Source organism: Haliotis asinina, chromosome 3, assembly GCF_037392515.1.
Source record: "Haliotis asinina isolate JCU_RB_2024 chromosome 3, JCU_Hal_asi_v2, whole genome shotgun sequence".
NCBI lineage: Eukaryota > Metazoa > Mollusca > Gastropoda > Lepetellida > Haliotidae > Haliotis > Haliotis asinina.
The window spans coordinates 48,631,073-48,649,567 of NC_090282.1; the positions used below are offsets into that span (position 1 = coordinate 48,631,073).

Below are 18,495 nucleotides of genomic sequence, written 5' to 3' on the forward strand. Positions count from 1 at the left end.
TGGTTTATTCAAACAAGCAAATCAAGATGTGACAACCTTGTATTATGGCATCCTGATAAATTTATCAAATAATATCATAATGCAGGCGAAACATACAGTGTCACTCCAAAAAAGTTCACCTGGATATGAAGTCAACAGAAAAGACAAAAGAAAGGCAGACACTGATCAAAATCAGTCTGCTCTTATAAGCAGTTGTCGTATACCCAAATGCTCTGGACTGATTCTTATTTTACAAAACAAGCTGCAAAATGTGTAACAATCACTGCAGCCAAATTTGTTTCTCTCTTTTAATCATTCAATAAATATCACTCCTTAATCTTACGTATCACCTGGCTTTGCAAATATTTCTCATGCAGTAGGAGCATTAGTATTATCCATTATCAGGCCTACCATACAAATGGTGAACAGATCATCCAAACTTAACTCATATACACCAAAACAGAGCAAAAATCACCAGAAACTGCCACAATATCCTCTGAAACCGAAACAAAACCCCTTAACAGAAAACTAATCATTGGAAATGGAAACAAAACTTCCATATCAGCTATAACAGCTCCTGAAAACGGTCGCCAAGCACACAAAACGGCAGTCACAGCATCCAAAAACGGCAACCATAGCATCCCGAAACGACATAAATATAATCGGCCAGTGGCAGCCATTGAGGCGAACAGGCTGTAGTCAATAATGTTTTCCGTCACCATGAAACTAATCTTGTAAATTTGATATCAGAATGTAGCGCATCAACCCCCTATTGTATTAAACTTAAAACTTCTATGTTCATATTTCACAGTGTCAGGCTTGCGATTCTACAATGAGCCACAAAAGTATACCTCATATTCAGTGTTTTCAAATGGTGTTTCAAAGTAACAGGACATTGGGTCCTGTAAGTTTGAGATGTCTGTCTGACCCACTGAAAATTCACAGGACCCACAGAACAAAATTAACCATATATTTCCGATTGAACATTTCTCATAATTGGCATTGAAATTATTAACATTATATAATGACAAACATCATAAACATAAATTTATAAACAGTGAACAAGTGTCACATGCCACAAATAACAACTTCAGACAAAGTTATTGTAATATATTCAGTCAGACACTGAGGCCAGTAGGTTGGGGACTTCTGTCTGACCATTGGCAAATCTGCTAGATTTGTCAGAGGGTCAGACACTATTCGTGAACACTGTCATATTATGTCACAGAGATTCAACTCTCTGATTAGTTGAAATTTCGTTTGCAGGACAAAATTGCCGTGGTGATTGCCTGGCTGGTTGTGGTGAGACTAATTAGGGCTATTCACGACTGATATCCCTGGTAGGTTTCGGAGATTTCAGGAAACTGTCTGGTCATACGAGCATGTCCTGATTGTTTAATTCTTTAATTGCGTTGTAAAGGTATATGTTGAAAGAAAGCAGGAGTGAATACATGTTATAAATGAAACGTTTTACGTAATTTTATTACACTTTCTCTTGTAGACTTTTGGTGGCCTGTGTATTTTCATAACACATGTTTGTATTCTTTGAATGTAAGACAGACCCGTGAAGGTCCCGGGGTAGAATAGGCCTTCAGCAACCCATGCTTGCCATTAAAGGCAACTATGCTAGTCGTAAGAGGCGACTAACGGGATCGGGTGGTCAGACTCGCTGACTTAGTTGACACTTGTCATCGGTTCCCAATTGTGCAGATCGATGCTCATGTTGTTGGTCACTGGATTGTCTGGTCCAGCCTCGATTATATACAGACCGCCGCCATATAGCTGGAATATTGCTGAGTGTGGCGTTAAACTATACTCACTCACTTACTCACTGTATGTATGACATACTTAAACAAATTGTCCCTCTCATATCATTGTGTGAGGTTAAGTTGTTCAAAACATATATGTCAATGGCATTAAAAAAGAATTTACGCACATGCATAATAATCTTCTATGAAAGAAGCGTTTTCGCTCATAAGTTGCTAGTATATACTGAATATTTTAAGGTAAGTACTAATATGCTAATGTGTGACTTGCTTTAAAGCGCTCAAAGCACTACAATCCGATTATTTTTACCCTGGATAACCCAATCCAACCATTGAGTAGAGATAGTATTTATTTGCATACACATTTTGCGCACACTACTTGTACATCAAACATAATGGCTTGCTGAACATTTCAATATAATCTGCACATTGTTATGAGTAAATATCACAATTCAGGTACATGTATTATAGAATTAAAATAAGTTGCACGATACTGATTTATTGTGATGTATACACTTACAGTTGAATGTCCCCAAATATTTAATAAGATGGACATACTAATATTTGTTTTGAAAACAAACGAATTACAGAAGATTGACAATGGACTCCACAAAATAAATGAATGAATGAATGATTTAAGTTAGGAGAAGGTTTTGTAAACTTGTCACCGTTAATTCAATCAATGTGCAAACATAGTATCTTAGTATTTACTACCAATGACGAGTAACAAACACTTACCTCCTGTAACAACATCTCATAATCTCCTTTCTCTCAGACACGTGTTCCTTTGCCAGTATAAGCCCCCGACATTGCAAGCAATTGTTATCAAAACACATTAATAGTTCTTCTGATTAACACAGAAAGTAAACTCTCTCGTAAGAAAAGCTAATCTTTGATCATTACTGATACATTGATTGAAATAATAGGTACAATACGAATTTAAAATTTAAAACCCCCAATACGCGGCTCTCGCTGAATAAGAGATGCTTTTTATAAACCCCAATACGCAGCTCTCGCTGTGAGAAGCAGATTAATTTGCACCACAAACGCGTCTCCCGGCCTTAATGAGCTAAGGAGATAATTTTATTTGTTCGTCAAGACTGGTGCAAAAGGTTATGGTTTCTTTCACACTGTCACAACTGATTGTGTGCATCCATAATCTGAATGTCTGCATTCTGTACACTGTCAGCAGTCGCAACTGAACTTGTGAACACAGACCAAGCAAATACGTTGGGAGTCCACATAACACCTGGAAACAGGTCACTTATAACCATAAACAAACAGAGGACCAATCAGTTGTTGCTAAAAGTGTACTGCTGTGTGGGACATAGGAATGCCAGAGAGTGGTGGTAGTTGTTGATAGATTTTACAGGCTATTCCTTCAGCTAGCATCATAGCTCAGTTATCCCCCTTAAGTTTTACCATTACCCAGAAGGAAAGTAGGAGAGTATGGTGCCGTGTACAAATGGGCTGTTCTGAAAAAGATATAATTCTGTCTTTAGCAGGTCATGGCTTGCCTGTCCTTAGGTGTACAGTCAAAACAATTAGTGTTCTGGAATCACCACGTTGGTAACACATCTGGTAACTTTGAGTTTGAAAAACTTGTGAAGAGGTTTTTGAATGTTTTGAAAAGAACATTGGTCTGGACAAAGCCGTCAATATGGTGGCCAATGAAGGCACATCCTGGTACTCTTTGTGCAGAATTTGCACAATGGTTACTGGTCATCAGCTACAGAAAGTTTGGAATGTCTTGAGCTGATGACCTGATCAGCCAAAATTGTTGGGAATTCGAAAGTGCATCTGCTTAAGAAATTTGGAAGTCTTGGAACCATTAGTTCTGGAGATATTTGCTGTCAAAGTTTGAAGTTTTGGAATTAGTTTTGAATTATCTGCCCTTTGTTTGGGGGCCTAGAGTCTTGGGTTTATGGCTAAATCAACTTCAAGCACTGTGGGCACCTTGGTGCTTTTATAAAAGCGATTCTGAGCACCAGTTTAAGAGTTGTGTTTGGTACAAAAATCAATGGAATAATGTGTGACTTTCGTTTTATGCTGTACTCAGCAATATTACAGCTTTATGGACCAGGCAATCCAATGATCAACAGCATAACATCATTCTCCACAACTGGGAACTGATCACATGAGTAAATCAAGTCAGCGAGTCTGACCACCCAGTCCCGTTTCACAAGAAAAAAATGATTTACAAAAATTTACAAAATTTAAATGTCATATTTACAAACATTTACGATTGTAAAGGTGGTGTTTACAAGGCTTGTAAACTTTTGTAAATTTAGGAAGGATTTTACTGCTACTTCTTTCAATTTTGAAATTTCTCAAGAATCCCCATGACTCTGTAAACTTACTAATTTATTATTTCTTTTGTTCTGTTAGAGTTCTTACTGTTGATATGCATAATGGATCTTGCTTGTGACATATTTATTCATGAAAACTGAAGGAATAAGCCATATTTTGTATAGTCCATTTGTGCTTTATATCAATGCAACTGCGTCTGGTGCGTGAAAACATGAAAGTTGATGTGTACGGCCAGCATTGATCTATATACCAAATACTTGTGCCTGTTAAAACAGATGTCTTGCCTTTGTTCGAGATCATCATCCCAAGCTCATTCCGGTGATTTTACCACTCTACTCCGTGGGAACTATATGCATTCTCTAAATAACACCTGTCACTAGACCTTTTATGTTGGTGCTCATTAACGGTGTTATGCAACTGGCGTATTCAAGAAATCTCATAAACATGTCAATAGATAATTGGTTGTGATGTCAGTACGTGTGGATTGGAGCAAATACTCAAATGAATTAATAAAAATCATTGTGTAACAAGATTTATATAATCATTAACAAGAAGTATGTTACAGAATATTTAAATGGTGCGTGTCGGTCTATCATTTGCTTGTTTATGGTCGGCGTAAATAAATTTTTAATTTATCATTCATACATAAAACATAACTTACATAACTGTACACTCTGCTTTGCATTTGGTAACTTTCGTAAATATAAGAAATTCTTAAAGTGCTACACAATCATACATCATCAGTGTCAACAGTGATAGTTCACTTCATGCACAACTGACTCAACAAGATGGGAAAAAACTTTTCCATACTCTGTCACGGTCTTCCTTTCTGCTTGAAGATGTTTTCTGTCTTAAGTCTATGGTTACTTCGGTGAGCATCCACAATTTTACCATCAAGACACCAAAAATAATTATCTTACCAATAACGTTCTCATAAATGCTCTATATTGATACAATTAGTTTGTATGTGTGGAAAGCACTTCACAAAGGTAAATAAACCAAAGTTCTAATGCACGAGGTTAATTCTTCAATCATATTTAGTATCAAATCGAAGAGGTAGGCAGATCTTAAGATGGACAGATTATTACGATCAGATAATTCACTATTTCCATAAAAGATTGTCTTCAAGCTTTACCCATGTTTGTAATTCAAATTTATACACATATGTGACAATACATGCTGCATTTAAATTTTGTATTGTATGTTGTATGGTACCGGTGTTGATATAAACTGTAAAGCTGTTCACAATCCCATTTCATTTTTTATCAATAAAAAACAAACACAATAATTAAGTAAAACAAAATGAGATGTGTAAATCATTCCCTCTGCTGGTGATGGCTGTGTGGGATTAGTTAAACGACCAAACCCAGTTGAGCAATGCCTTATAATCCTCTTACTCTTAAAATAAACAACTTCAACAAGAAAGAGGATACCACTAGTGGGATTACTTGGCTGATTTGAGTTAGTGTTTTGATAACGCTTAGTCTTGATGAACAATAGTCTATTTCAAGTACATGGTCAATTGGTAAAATTCATATTAAAGTGACATAACTTTATTTACATGTTTCACAAACCGTTGTGTACACGTGCACTGTCCATTGTATTTCTTGGTTGGAGAAGTTACAGAGAGGAAGAGTAAATCAAAGTAATTTGATGACCTTTTGAGATCTAAAATACACATATGAACACCCGATGGGAAAATGCAGTTGATCATTGCACACCAACATACGGACATTTTTGCTATCGTGAATTTGAGACTTTACATCTACAAAGCCGTTCAGAATGTCTGTCAGCGATATTACTTCAGAGGGCACATTCAGCTCAGGTGAGTATATTGCAGATAACGCAAGCATATCATTTGTAAAATCAGTAAGGCAATCCTGATGATGCCATGTGTTCCTTCAGCAGAATGGTAGTTGAGAAATTGTACATTCAAGACTACCATATCATTTAGCAGGGAGCTCAATACATAGAGTCGTAGAGTATCCCTGCCATTCAGTAAGTGTTTAGTATATTGAATCACGATATGAGAACAACAGCCCGACTAATTGGCTGATCAAAGGTTTACTACGTGTCATAAATATCCTTCCTGGGACTTAATCAGGCTATGGGGGTGGAATATATTCCCCAGTTAACACCAGCTGTTTTATGTGGTTGAACTGAAGGATTACCTGTTGCATGTAATTTCAATTATAATGTATAATTAGTTTAAGACTGATTTTGGATGGATTCTTACAGACGTAAAACGTTCTCTTTTATGTTTTAAGAGATAGGTTTCATCAAAAACAACAATGACGGAGGAATACAGACTAATCCCAGTATTCATGCATATACATATTTTGGGTTCCCATATCACACATTATTACATGGATGGAATAGTGGCTTTAATAGATATATCCCTTTCAAAATTGCTAAGGCATTTCAAAATCAAATTTAACACAAATATATTTTAAAAAATAAATTGATTGTTTATTTCTTTGTAAATGTTTGTAACGTTTTCAGACAAGATATTCTTATACGATGTTGTATTAGCAGTAATTCGACTTTATTTAAGACTTTAGTTGTAATACCTGCTAGTCATTTTGTTAGGTTTTTTCAAAATGCTAATTGCATTTTTCCCATGAATTTACTTTCACAGACAACTGTGAGGCAGGCTCTACAGAATGCTGAGTCTGTAAATCCACAACAGACGTAAGAATATACTTTAATATGATTTAAATACAGTAACTGCAAGAGTTTCAATGCATTAAACCATTCATCAAGTAAAACTTCAGGTGTTTCTACAATAACCTCGACATGAATTTATCTTCATTGTGCTGACAAAAAACTTAGAATTGTATTTTTTCAGGTTGGAAACAGGACAGAATAAGGACGCTAAGGCAGCTCTCCCTGTTATTCCGTACGCTGAGTTTCAAGGTATTGCGGTTCTGCTTAATGCTCTGTCCTATATACATCAGTGTACAATAAAAAATGAACACAACCCACTGTCATATAAATAAGAATGCTCATTTCTTGAGCTCCAAACGTGACTTTTGTTGCACAGTAAAATTATGCAACAAAATGTGATGTTCATGGGCGATTTTGTTCAACCGTTTGAATCGGGTGCATGTGTTTGGTGACGACTTCTTGTTATAATTCTGTAATCACTGTATAATATACGTCAGTTTTATTGAAACATAAAGTTTCTGTAGGGGTATTGTATTTTGTTTATTGTATTTTGTTTGTTGCAGCGGTGTTTGCAGACAAAAAAGGAAACCGTCTCAAGAAAGAAAAACAACCAAAACAAACACAATCATGTTCCAGAAGAACTACAGTAAGTAAAACATGAAAACCAATTTAACTAGCTTTCGGGAATCAAGAATTAGATGAAACTGTTTTAAGAGGATGCACTATGTAACTTAGCTTACCATCAATTAACAAGGAAGAAGGCATGTTAATTGATGAATCTTAACTGAGATGACATCAATTAACAAGACATTAGCCCTTGTTAACTAATGAACCCTTACTGACATGACTTGCTCATCAGTGAACAAGGGATTAGGCCTTGTTATGTGTTGAGGCTTTGTTCAGGTCTGGGAGATACAGTAACAATCACCCCACAGTATTAATTTGTGTGATCTTTCAAAGGAGAAAAATGGTTGTACCATACAACACCTGTGTTCTAATGCACTAAATACACAAGTATCAATAATACTTGCTATGAGATTATGAGAATAACCATTGATTCTATTTTCACATTGGTTTACCATTCACTTAATGCAAGTATAATCATACTGACTGTTTTCTTCAGAAATCGAGTCAAAGGGATGCAACAGGCAGACCTCCCCGGCCATAAGAAAGCAAAATATGAACAAGTATTAAAGAATGCACAACTACAATGCTACCGCATTGTTTTTGATTGTATATTTGATAATAATGTGCAACATATTTTCCGTAAATTTGTAAATGGAATGTTTTTGTAGGAAATTTAATCTTCCTCTTTCTTGTTGTAATCTGTAAATAAACATCTAGTGTAAGCCTGACACTGTCTATTTGTTTTGGGATAATTTAATTCGCATGAAAGACGGTAGTATTATAAAAGTGAAACAAGTTCAGCATTATAGAATACCATTTCCATCAACAGTGCAGTATTGACCATGGAGCACTATCAAGCAAACATCAAATTTATTTCAATGTTAGGATATGCTAAATTCCTTGTTCACGCATCATAAACCAAATTCAGCACATTACAACTTTCACCACCTAAACAACCCACTCCTCAGTGCGATGATGACACGGCAAGATATCAAACCAGCCTACAACTCATCAGAAACAATTTCAAAATGTTTTTTATCCAAGAAAGATGCAGTAGAGTTGCGGGGGAAATGGAAGCAGTGTGACTCGCCACACCTCAAATATGGTTCCTATGCCATGTGAATAAAATGACAATGCACAAAGTCAAACGAAGGCCATTCTGTGTTTTTACAGGGACAAGGTGCATAAGAACTTACTAGTATTTGGCGTTACGACTATTCATCACGAGATACCTCCCCCCCCAAAAAAAACATATGAAATATCAACATGTCAAATATTCAACCACTGTAAGTACTAGTAACATATATTCTCCAGCCCCCACATTCCACTCTAACAGACAACACAACACATTATATCAACACACGGCTCGTTGTGCGCTACACGGCCAAGAGATTGAGTTGATATAATGTGTTGTGTTGTCTGTTAGAGTGGAATGTGGGGGCTGGAGAAATGTTATTTCCTTCGGTTGAAGAATGAATGAGAAGGAAATTGCTTTCTCCAGGGTATGTAACTCTGGACAGGGTAGTTGTGTTGATTGGTAGATGGCGCTGCAATGTGGATATAAAAAGGTAGTGTAAGCCGAGTACGTCATTCTCGCTTCACGTGCAGCTACGGTCAGTTGGTTTTTCGAATTGACAAATTTTATAAATTTGTAACATTTACATAATTGTGTGAATAACATAATTTCCTGTATTGCAGGGATGTGTTTCCTGTTGGCTGAAGAGCCATGAGAATACTTGGCGTCAGTTATGCATGTGTATTTAGTTTCCTGACAACAAGAATTTGGACTGGTGCTGAAGAGCCATTATAATACTGCGTCTATGCAATTTTTCTCTGTAAAAAGCCAGAGAGCAGTATGTTGAGAGTGAATGAAATTATTGTTTACTTTAGGCTGTGGAGGCATTATAATACTGAGTTGATAGTCACGTCCTAGTTGGAGAAAACCGTTTCTAAGGCTGAAGAGTGCTGTGATACTTCGCTTTGATTGAATGCAATTCACGGGCTGAAGAGCCGTTGTAATACTAGGTTGTGATTGAACTGCACGTGTAACAAGGGCTGAAGAGCCGATATAAGACTGCTCTGATATTCATGTAGCATCTTTGACATTGTATTAAAGTTGGGTTTATCAATATGGCATGTTTGAACTTGTATTAATGTTGGGTTGTTTCAATACATATATATTTTGTGTATCTCTATATTTAGTTATGAAATGTGTATATATGTTTGATTCTACTCAGTTACTGTAAACCCTCCAGTCATATGCTGCTGCATCGTAGAGGGAACACGGTTCCAGAGTTTTTTTTCAAAAAGTTTATCTATGGTTTTACGTGTCGGGCTTCAGCATTGTGTAACTGTGACTTGTTAACATTCAGGGTATAAGTTTATTGTGGGTAAACTGAGATGATGATGTTGATGTTGATGTTGATGATGATGATGATTGTAGTAATAATTTCGGTCGTGTAGCGCACTGCGACGACGATGAGGATGGCGGTGATGATAATGATCATCATCATGATGATTGTAATAAATCTCTTGGCCGTGTAGCGCACAGCGAGCCAACCAATCTCATCTTCATAAACGTCATGAAACACGCCTGTAACAGGGACATCAACATTAACGAAAATCAAGCAACAGTGCTAACATGTTAAAATTTAAATCGTGTTCACCAAACAAACATCCCCTTATCCTACTAGCAACATATGCTTCTCTTGACCTTGGCAGATATATGCAATCTTTCACTTGTGGTATGTATTGCGATTGTGAACACAGTATTGGCCAGAAATTAGACGACTTCCACTCTGGAACAACAAGCGTGCCAACAGCCTTACATTCAGCCATATATCCAATAACCCTGGGTATCAAACACACAGGGGGGACAACCCAGTTCATGACTCCTCTCCAACTCACAGTGAAGCAATCTACAGCCGAACACCCTGGATTGCTATAACGGGAGTTAAAAGTAGTCAGCTTCGCACTGTAGTATGAAGCACATCGATCAACCTGGTGTGGTCCCCATTTCTTGTCAATACTCTGAAACACACCTTCACTAATCCCACAGTCGTTATGATCCTCCAGTCGACTGAGAAAATCAGCTTCTTCATTTTCATTGCGAGGGATCCACTGGATTTGCAAGTCTATGTTGTTGTCAAAACAAATATTGAAAACTTGCAACGCAATAGATTGCAGATTTGATTTCATGCTACCTCTTTTAACTATGTTTACCACATTTTGATTATCAGTGAACCACTTGACCCTTTTATGTCTTAAGCCTGAAGCTAAACTGTTCAAAACCATGTTCACTGCTTGAAGTTCACGCCATGTGGAACTATAACCACGCTCTTCTTCAGACCACTGGCCATGTGACACCACCTTGTTCACATCTACACTGAATACACTAACTTCCTCATACCTGCTGATTGAATCAAACGTCTTGACACATATCGCCAAATGTTGTCCAGCCAAAACTGTAACTGATGCTTACTGCAGTCAGTGAGTCTTATTTTACTCCTCCAAGACCTAGCAGTAACAATATCCATACTCAAAGATCTAGTCATTAATTGAGCAAGGCCACCAAGCACTAATTTCATAGAAATGATCTGCCCTATAACAGAAGCTACACTCCTCACTGGTACCAGACTCGAACTAAGACTCTGTACATGACGTATAGTAGAGACAAGCTTGTCAATTTTCCTGTTAGGCACACTCAATGACATTGTTGTAGTATCAATGCTAAAGCCTAACCACTCCAAAGATTGTGAGGGAGACCACAAGGACTTTTCTACCTTTGGTACAAAACCAGAGGCAATAATATCTTCTTTGACTGTAGAACCTAGAGCAAGTGTATGCATATTCGAATCTCCTGATAATATGCCATCATCCAAAAAAGTGACAATTCTGTAACCTTCTGCCCACCATTTCTTCACAAGCTGTCTCATAACCTTAGTAAATACGTATGGTGCCGAAGTCAAGCCAAATGGCAACACCAGAAATTTGTAGAAATGTATCCTACCAGTACTATCTGGCCAAGCAAAACCAAGAAACTCTGTATGGGACGAGGAAATGTCAAAGTGGTGATAGGCCGAATGTATGTCAAATTTAACTAAATAGTCATTCTGACGTATATAAAATAAAGCCATTTTCCAATCCTCATATTTCACACTAGACTTTAAAACATAATCATTCACTTTCGACAGATCCAAAACCAAACGTTTTTTGCCTGAGGACTGCACTGATACAGAAAGAGGGTTGACGACAACAGGGGGCGTGTCGCATTCACAAATCAATTTTTTCTTCTTCAGTTCATCAATAGTTTTTGTCACAAAACTTGCGTACTGTATTGCCGACTGGTTGTTTCTGGAAAACATATTAGGAGGTCTGGTTAAAAAAGGAATTTTATAGCCATTTTCAATTATATCTAGTACAAATTTTGAGGAACCAATAGATTTCCAAAATGCAAAACACCTTTTAAGTCGACCCTTAACCAAAATCTCCGACATTCCCTGTTCATATTCTGCATAGTTTTCAGTAAGACTTTCAGTATAAACATCACCGACTGCATCTGAACATTCGTGAAAAGTACACTTAACTAATAAGTCCTGTCTCTGCTCACTAGGCCGACTGGCCTGCTGTACTTCCGGTTTGTGTTCCTTGACTTCCGCCACAGGTATAGGGGCAGTCTCTCCGGAAGTGGGTAAACTCGCCACAGGCAAAACATGCTCCTGAACGCTGACCTCTGGTACGAAAGGGCCAGTTAACTGACTGGATATTCTGAGGACTGTTAGAAACACTAGCCAGTTGCTGCACGGGTCGAGTAACCGTTGAAGTCCTGCGAGGTGCTACTTGCATACGGGGCGTATCTTCCACGCTTCTGTCGCAATTCCTTACAGCTCTACTGTTCGCATGGAAAATTGCCCGATCATCGTCAGAACTGTCGGCAAGTTCATTAGAAACATATTGCCTCACTGTCTCCCTGCCGCCTTCAGAAGAATCCGCAATCCTGATATGTTTGTTTCTCAGTTTTAAGCGTTCAATTTCTGATCTGATCATGGCCTCAGCATCTTCCAGCATCTGGTTGTGAACAGATGCGATCGCATGTTGTAAGCTCTGAATAGTCTCTTCGTTAAAATTGTACTGGATTTTGTTACCTTCCTTCGACCAAACATAGTCCTTGTCAGCTTTAAGTTTCTTGAGATCAGTTGTAGTTTGAATTCCTCTCTAAGGGCCGATATCTCGATCTCCATATCTTGATCGAGATCCCCCCCCCCCCCCCCCCCAAAACATATGAAATATCAACATGTCCAATATTCCACCACTATAAGTACTAGTAACATATATTCCATTATATCAGTTCTGCTGTTTGTAAGAAAATAAATAAACTTACAAGCGTACAGAAGTGCAATATGTTGTACCAGGGAGCCTATATAGAGTATTGTAGAGTATCCCTGGTTGTACTTGTACTTTCATCACTCGTAACGAAGCCAGCGGTAGACCAAACCCTGTCACAGCTGGTGGATGTGCACTCAAGTGTAACGACGGCTACCGATAGTCTGCTTCATTTGCTGATACGCCGAGGGCTCATAAGGTGGGGCCCATAGTGTGTTTAGAAAGGTGATGTGTTTGATGGGCATTTTAGAAGTATGGCGAGTCACAAGAAAGTAAGATTCTTTATGGATAACAACTTTTTGTATTGTATATGATGCGTCGTTTCAGTATGGATTGATATACCATTGTCAAACAAAATCATATACACTATGTTGTTATCCATAAAGAATGTATGTAGAGATGTTGGGTTTTGTAAACCCATCTCTGAATTTGCGTTCAATCCAATCAAAAATCATCTCAGTAGAGGTGGTGAACTACTGGAAACTCATTCGTCCAAGTACAAAGCAGGACTTGAAACTGACAAGCGTTTGCACCAGTTTCCGTGAGATCCAGTCATCCAAGAAAAAAGGATGTAGTTTGTTTGCAACACATAGACATAAAACATGTCATATGCAGAGATGCCAACCCTATTTTGATCCCACGTGCAATGACGTTGATGAAAAAGTGTAATCTGGGGGGTTGGAAGTGTAATGATAAAACAGTTAAGTGAGCTCACCTTTATTTTTATTACTGTAGAGAAACATATGTTGCCTTCTTTGCTTTCTGCAAAAGATTCTTATCTGGGATTTGTTCATAGCATTTCAACTGTTCAGCTCCCATGGGTGATTTCCAAATCATCATGGAAGAAAGTGCTTATACAGATAGATTTGGCCTAAAGTCAGTCTTGTTTTTCCTCATTTGAGAGAAAATTCTCTCACTATCAGCATTGCTGTGTGGTATTACACATATACCCAGCATCACTTGTGGCAACAATTTGTACTTCATCTGTCCTTCTGGGGTTTAAGTAATGATACTAAATTCCAAGCTTCATCAATTCTCTCTGACAGTAGGATCTCCTCATTCAAACTGTCTACTTGATAACTGAAAAATTCTGATTCCAAACTGTCACTGACATCACCAGATTCAGCCTGCAAGGATTTGGTCAGAACTGGGAATCTAGTGATGAAATACTCCAAAGAGAGAAACTCTGTAGTAGTTCTCAATGCAATGTCCAAAACTTCAGCATGCTGAAGAAGGTTCTTCTCCAATGGAAACGATTTCAGCATGTAGTTACATGAATTCACAAAAAACTGTCTGACTTCTCTGTAGAAATCTTCTACTGTCTCAGATTTTATCCCTGCTTCAGTCTGGTCTTTGATATAAGACCTGGCTGCAGCTACAATAACTATCTCCTCTTTATTTCTCTGGTTTCTTCTATTTTCAATGTCAATATTAAATATGTCCTTAGCTTCTGCCACAGCTTTTGGAGTTAAGAATCTCACATAGAGATCTGTTAACACTCCTCGTAGAATCCATCTCATTTTATGGATTTGTGGAGACTCCATTTGTAAAGCCAGATTGGCTTTGTTGAAAACGGGCAAAATGTTTATCAGAAAGAGCATGTACAGTTTGGTTCTGGGGTCCTGAAAACCTGCCTGTGTTCTTGTAATCCTTGCCTCACTACCATGACCTTCCTCCAGAGTCTCACTTCAACTTTGTTTCTTCTTCTGAACTTTTGATCTTGCCGCCTGTCCAGAGGAAGAACTTTCACTTTTCTCCTTTTGCTTCAAATTCTTTTGTGATCCTGATTAGTATTTGGTTGTTTCCTTTGCTGTTTCAGCATGATCATTTTTCTTTGAGTGTTGCTGCTTTATTTCTTCCTTTGTTGAATGGTTATGATTTTCTTACTTTCACTGTCGTTTAGTTTATTCTGTTTTGATTTTGGTACTGGTTGTGTCATGAAATATTCTTTCAGAGGTTCCCACAGTTCTACAAGTCTCTTGACACAATCTTCCAGTGACAGCCATCTAGTTGATACATGCTTTATCACTCATTTAACTTTCATTCCATATTTCTGTTGCAGTTCTTGCACTTCATGTTTTCTTTTAGAGCTTTTGTCAAGATAAAAATAACTGTCTATCAAAAACTCTTCAATGTTGCAACTCAAAGCTTTGAATCCCTTTTGTGCAGCTAGGTGGATTAAATGACAAGGACAGCCTTGTATGTGAACATTTGGATTTTTGTCTAAAACAAACTTTGACACACCTTTGTGGACTCCCATCATGACTGAGGCATTATCTGATCCAAATGTAATTTTCCCAAGGAATGTTTCTGACTCAATTCAGTGTCCATAATTCTGAAAATGTTTTCACCATTCGATTTCCCATTGCTGTCAGGCATTGACAACAAGACAGTCACAACTCTGCCAAGCTTACTGTCAAAATATCTTACAACAACTGGGTACAACTGACTACTAGTCCTATCATTGCTGCCATCGGTACAAACTAAAAATGGACCCACTTTCATATGTTCTGACAATTTCTGTGTTTTACCTTCTGCTAAAGTATTCACAACAGCAGTAGTTTTACTTCTTCCACATGCGTATTCCTTTGCTATTCGCGAATCTGGAAACATGCTCTTGAATAATTTTGTTGCATGGTCAGATGCTGCAATCGGAAGATTGTGTTCAACCAAAAACTGCGTAAAGAGCACTTCAGCATTTCTAACGGAATTAACTTCTGTCTCTTGCTTAAAGAAAGTTGACAAACTTTTATTACTTTGATAGACTGTAGCATAATCGGTATGTTTTTTCGTTTCAACATGTCTTTTGCAGTCGTAATGGCCTCCATGAGAGATTGAAAAGTCAACTTTACACAATGTACAGAAAACATGCCTTTCACCTAATCGTGACGGTTTCAGACATGGCCATTCCTTACTATACTCCTGTCTGAACTTTTGAACTAATTTCTTTTGCTTTGTAGAAGATTCATTGCCTTCCATGTCGAAACTCTTTAGTTTTGACATCTTGATCGCAGAATCACGAACCGGAAGTACTGAGATGCAGCGAAAACATGCACACAGCTCCTTACTTTGATATGAAACATCACGTGACTTCTACTAACATAATGTAGGAATCGTCTGGAATGCAATGCAATGCTGAGATTGCTTAAGCATTTCGGTGATTCGGCAGTTTGTTCCCTACAAGTGGTGTGTTAGCAACCTGTCGCCACTGTTATTTTGCGCACAACAGACTACCGATGATTTTTTGATTAAAAATCATAATTTTTTTTAATGTGAAGTGTAACGTAAAATGGGCATGAAAATCTTAATTATTACACCAAAAGCGTAATGGTTGGAATCTCTGCATATGTACAAGTATCACACCTGCTTAATTACATAATGTGGCTGAAACAGGACTCGGGTGCACAAGTCATCAATCAATTTATTTTGTTTATGGCGTATAGCCTGATAGGTGTTACGTTAAAATTGCATGTGGTCAATGATTGAAGCTGTTTATTGCATATTGTCTTTAGCAGACAGGCAGCCATACATATAGGTGTCAATAAACCAGACATTAAGCTTTCTCTGTGATAGAGGTTGCTTCTTACAATCAACATGTTTTTTTTTATGTAGCGAGTAGATTATTTACTTGTTTTAGACTACTGCTCACGACCTCATACTCTGGGCATGCATACTGTTTCAAGCTCCGCAAACCTATTCACTGCGCATGCGTTATGGGGGCAGCGCAGCACAACAGTTGAAACAACTTCTTCCCCCCAGCGCTGGAATTTAGTGAATCGCTTGGACTCCAAATTCGTGGGTTTTTTTCCCATCACATTTTTTTTCCTTATTATCATCTCGAAAACGTTGGGATGGGCTTTTCTAACAAGTTACCAGTTGCCAACCTCCAACCTGTTATTTGTCCACGGCACATTTCTGTCACGGGGTTCCATTCCTGAAGGTTATTGTTTAGTTATGTTAAAAATAGCAGTATGTGTTAACTGCAACTAGCCCGTGTACAACAGGTGTAGTACCACGAAGCCCAAAATTATTCAGTCAGGTACAGTTCATTTGGCTTATGGGACTTCATGCTTCAATGATTTTATGGGATTATGGTGGATTGTTGCTTGGCTGACCACAGAAAGGAAGAATCAACAGAAACAACAAAAATCAAATATGATTGTGAAATATTTCAAAAGTTGATCTATCCCATCTGTATCACTGGTACTACTGGTAAAGGTTGGATCGACCACATGATTCATAGCAATATATACAGTCGTGTGTTATGTTATCACAACACAATCTCTGTCATTTAGCATATTATCAGAGGTGACAAGGTGATATTGTTTATGGTTATTGTTATTCACTGTTCCCAAACACAAAATAAGTGGGATAATGAGTTGGAATTCTTTTCTAAACAGCTTGCGCATAGTGAAAGAAACACCAATGCATTTTCACTCCACCGAACACTGTGGTAAGAGCATCAGTATCCTACCCCTAACAGAGTGACCACTCTCCACTGAACAGTGGTCTGTCCCACTCTCATTTCACGCCCCAATTACCTCATTAATTATGTCATGGGGTCAAACTGTAATTAGCCTTTGGGATTTATTTCGTGTGAATTTGAGGCCTTGCGGACCGTTTTACCATCACCCACCAGTTATCTCCCCTTGTGGATCTTTACAAATTGTAAATGTCTTGTAAACATCATCTTTCCAAAATTGTAAATGTCTTGTAAACATCATCTTTACAAGACATTCACAAGCTTGTAAAGGTGAACTTTTTTTCTAGTGATTTGTTGCCTCTTGCACCTGTATTCATGGGGACATGCTGAACAATTATTGCAAGTTTTATTTGAGTGAATATCAGTTTGCTACTCTCTTGTCAAATCTGTTCACTACAAGCATGAGAGAATTAAACTGAAACCTTCGTCAAGCAACTGGTCAGATATTTCTTGTCAGTTTCTAAGTCAGCTTTTGATTCAGGAGGAGCAAACACAGTACAACGCAGTACAACGACCCGGCAAACTCATGAATTTTTGCCTTGAACTCCAACCAAATAAACAGGCTTATATTTCACAAACATTATCAATATTTGCTGAAAAAGTATTTTGCTAAGGTCCAAGATTGGCATTTAAACCTAGTTTGAAATTACACGACTGGTTAGCATTCTGGGTGCCAAGAGTATACCACACTCAACAAAAACTGTGACGATACTAACAAAGTAAGTTTTTCACTCACACATCATTTATTCATCTGTACTAACGTTTTTAACATAGCCACCAAATGGAAGGGATCACAATCAAGGCAGCCAGCCAGCACAATACATTTATTCATGACTTCACAAGACAGTAGACAAAATATGACACTTATGCATACAAGCTGCACAGATGACTCGCTAACAAGTCTCAGACCTGACTGGCTCACTTTGTCATGTGTGTGATGCACGGGTATCTCAATATTCAATGGGACTCATGTTTACATCTCACAGTTAAATGCCACTGGCACACAGTACGTGCCGGACTTTAAGAAACAGACTGCACAACGTTCACCTGAAAGCTTCCATGCCAGCTGTGCATCCTATACAGCTTCAAGGAAGCTTGGAACTTGCACATTAGCATTGAGTGAGTTGAGATTCTGTCTGGACTTCCAGGATGGTCATAGATGTGTGGAGGCAGCAACACAGCCAGAGCCTGGTAGCTTAGCACAATTGATTTGGGGGTGGCTCCATTGTATGGGGTGGGATCACACTTGCAGGTCACAAGGACATAGCAGCCATTTGACGT

General features: G+C 38.0%; 1 protein-coding gene across 1 annotated transcript in view; it reads right to left on the reverse strand.

Moving 5' to 3' along the window:
• Positions 1 to 18,495, reverse strand: part of LOC137278141 (structural maintenance of chromosomes protein 5-like) — a 428,573-nt gene that overhangs the window by 316,611 nt on the left and 93,467 nt on the right. The gene's annotated exons all lie outside the window — the stretch shown is intronic.